This window comes from Myotis davidii, unplaced genomic scaffold (genome assembly GCF_000327345.1).
Source record: "Myotis davidii unplaced genomic scaffold, ASM32734v1 scaffold204, whole genome shotgun sequence".
In the NCBI taxonomy this organism is placed as follows: domain Eukaryota; kingdom Metazoa; phylum Chordata; class Mammalia; order Chiroptera; family Vespertilionidae; genus Myotis; species Myotis davidii.
Genome location: NW_006299715.1, coordinates 4,686,224 through 4,689,987, shown reverse-complemented (window position 1 = coordinate 4,689,987; position 3,764 = coordinate 4,686,224). Strand labels below are relative to the sequence as shown.

At 38.7% G+C, this 3,764-nt stretch overlaps 1 long non-coding RNA gene across 1 annotated transcript in view; it reads right to left on the bottom strand.

Moving 5' to 3' along the window:
• Window positions 1-220: 220 nt before the first annotated feature.
• The window catches only part of LOC107184989, a 9,418-nt gene continuing 5,874 nt past the window's right edge, over window positions 221-3,764 (bottom strand). Inside the window, exons 2-3 of the long non-coding RNA XR_001515901.1 lie at window positions 446-511; window positions 221-259 (exon numbers count right to left, since the gene is read on the bottom strand). This is a non-coding gene — a long non-coding RNA (uncharacterized LOC107184989). The remainder of the gene's footprint in view (window positions 260-445; window positions 512-3,764) is intronic.

The following is a 3,764-nucleotide window of genomic DNA, read 5'->3' as shown; positions in this document are numbered from 1 at the left end:
GGAGGCAACCGCGCCCTCAGCCGCCAGCCCGCTCCGCACGCCCCTCCGCACCTTTGTATTTTACTTCAGCACTGCGCCTCCTCTGAGTCTCGGTATGCTCTTCTCTTTCCTTCTAGTTGTAGAATTTCCCCTCAGCCAGCTTTCCTGTGGTTCTAGGTGATGTCCGTTTCGTCTTTTAGTTGTATTTTTGAAGTGGTTGTGCGAGGCAGCAATCTCTGGTGTTTACCTATGCCGCCATCTTGGTTTCCGATCCCAGTATCTAAATTTTTTAAAGATTATAACATCATGTAATAATAGGAATATTTGGATCACTTTATGTATTCATTTGAAATATTTTTAATTAAACAATAACACAAATTCATGTTTAGTATAAAGTTAGTGTACAACAACCATTTCTCATTTGTTAAACGGGACAGAAGGTTAAAATTTTGAAATAAAACGTTACCTTCAAATAAACTGAGATGTCTTCGTAGCCGTGGTCCATAAAGCCCTTCTAAAATACTCTCAAAACCTGTATTATTAAAGAAAGAAAAGAATATTAACTATGAAAGAAAGCTTAATTTTACAATAACAAAACCCATAAACTCTATAGGAATCAGCAAATTATAAACTTAACATACTGTAAGGTGTCATTTTTCCTTTAGTTGAATTAATTTGAACTAGGAAATACATAACATGATAAAGTCATATAATAACTATCAGAAATTACATGATTATAAAGAAACATTCAAATGTAAATGTTCACTACTAAAACAGGTAAACATTTTTGTCATTTAGAAATATTCCCAGGTTAAATTATTACGGGCAGATTTCTTTTGTAGTAATTTTGTAGGGAGGAGAAGAATTAACTTGAAAAGATGTACAATTCTGTTTATATTTGTTAACAACATATGTTAGCTTATAAAAAGTAGCATCTTAAATCTCAATTACCAAAATGAGTAAATGAGTGCCAGTGGGGAGAAATTCTTGCTATGGAAAGTATGATGGCCCCGGCCAGGTGGCTCAGTTGGTTGGAGCATCATCCAGGGCACCAAAAAGGCTGCAGTTCAATTCCAGGCTGGGACACATAACTAGGCTGTGGGTTTGATCCCTGTAGGGGAGCCTATGGGAGGCAATCAAGTGATGTTTCTCTTTCACATCGATGTTCCCCCCTCTGTCTCCCCCCCTCCCCTTTCCCCTCTCTAAAATCAACAAACATATCCTCAGGTGAGGATTAAAAAAATGATGAGGTATAAAATGTTAACCTACTTGTAAAAGTCATGACAATAATTCATGGGTATAGACTATTTTAAAAAATTATTGAAAATCTTGTCAAGTTAAAAACCTTGTTCATGAACTTACATAGTTCCTTCTTTCTGGATATACTAATTTTAAGTTTTTGCAATTTTCTTTTTGAAATCTGTGCTATATTAAATTTTAAGCAGTTTTGTGATAAACTACAAGGCATCCAAAGGAAAATGACCAGAATGGCAAAATAACTGGGAAATTAAGAAAAGGAACTACTTAAAGAATGCTTAAATTAGGGAGGGAAAATATTAAAGGTAGAATGATAGATCTGAAAAATGAAAGATAAAGGATATTTTCTCAGTGATATTCCTAAATTGTAAAAATGCAAAAATACTACTCTAGAAACGTTCCATAAATCATGCTTTAAAAAGACATGTTAACATCTCTATAATCAAGATGCATATTCAAGTCGATGTGTCGTAGTAAAAAAAAAAAAAGTAACGTTTTTTCACATAGAACATGAAGAAATGATGCATCTTATCCTACATAATAAAAGGCTAATATGCAAATAGACCGAATGGCTGAACAACCAGTCCCTATGACACCAGGGGGCGTGTGCAGAACATGTGGCTGTCAGCTGCAGAGGGATGGTGGAGCAGGTGAGTAGGGGCGCCAGACCAAGGCAGAGGGTGAGCCTCTGGTGGTTACTGAAAATTCTTTATTCCCGTGCTCCATGGTCCCGCCCGGTGCTTGTACCCACTACTGGCGCCAGAACTGTCGCTCACAACCACTGCCAGCACCCAGTGCCGGTCCCAATCGCTCGGTGCCATCAGCAGGAGTGGCGGCTGTCGGCACCAATTGCCCCTCAGGGCTTATCCACCTCCCCCTGCTCCTGAGGGGTGATCAGGCCAGCAGCTGCCATTCGCACCTACTGCTGGCACCGACCCCAACTGCTTAGTACCTTCAGCAGGTGCAACCAGGGCCAGTGCCATCAGCGTGTGAGAGTGGTGGCAGTGGGAGTGGGGCTGTGGGCAGACAGGTGTCCTGGGGCCACGACAGGAGGGGCCGGGCGGGGACACAGAGGATGGGCCGAGACCCGCCCCTGTGCCTACCGCAGCCTCATGGTCCACAGTTCCTTTCAGGCGCATGAACTTGTGCACTGGGCCCCTAGTTACTTATGATGTCTTAGATTTGACAGTTATCATGGAACTTAGGAAATATGCACTTAATAAAATCTTTGTGAAATGATTCAGTACTAGTTCTCATGAGTGCACATTTCAGAACAGTGAATGAACGAGAACCAGAGAACACTTTCAAGAGCACTATTGAAAAGACTTTCCTACTGGGTAAAACCTCCGAGCGAACAAGCCCCATATCTCTTTCTTTTACTAAGATAATCTATTTTGCTGTGATCAATGGACTCCAAAACTTAACAATGCAAACAAACTATTTTAAGATGTCATTCTATTTTATATTGAACAAAATATATAGCCTCACCTTATATAAGTTCACTAAATTGGATTTCTCATAAATTGCTGGTGGAATGCAAAATGACACAACCATTTTAGAAAAGTTTGACAATTTCTAGTAATTTAAACATGCACTACCACATGATCAAACAATCCCACTCCTAAATATTTACCAAACAGAAATGAGAACTACACTTACACAAACACCTATACACACGTATTCGTAGAGTTTCATTCACATTTACTCCAAACTGGAAACAATCCAATGTCCGTCAACCATTGAATGAAAAAACAAACTGGTACAAGGGAATACTACATAGCAAAAGGAACAAACTACTGATACATGCAACAACATGGATATATATCAAATGCATATTGTTAAATGAAAAAAACCAGACTCAAAAGCATATACTTTATGATTTCACTTATTTATTCTCTGGGAAAAGCAAAACTATAGAGTCAGAGCAGACCAATGGTTGCTAGTTCCATGTTACCTAGGTAAGAAAATAACTATGAAGAATCACAAAACAACTTTTAGGGATAATGGAACTGTTTTATATCTTGCTTATTGAGAAATTGGTTATCCAATTGTTTGTGTGTTAAAACTCATAGAACTGTATTCTGTAAATTATATGTTAATAAACCTTGCTAAATTTTTTTTTAAAGAAAAGGCATTAACGGATAGTTTCTGCAGCAGAGAAAGTTGAAGGTCAGTAGATGACTTGATGGGTTCATCTTTAAAAAACCAAGCAAGCAAACTAAAGTCAATCGTGAATAACCGTCAGGGTTTAGAGTAAAGATGGAAGACTAAAACTCAGGTGTCAAAGTCATCAGTAAATTTAATAGGGAAAGGTAATTAGACACATGAAAACATGCTCAAAGTCACTAATCATCCAAGAAATGCAAATCAAAATGACAATGCAGTCCCATCTCACACCTGTCAGAATGGCTATCATCAAAAAATCAACAAATGACAAGTGCTGGAGAGGATGCGGAGAAAAAGGAACCCTCGTGCACTGCTGGTGGGAATGCAGACTGGTGCAGCCATTGTGGAGAACAGTATGGCGT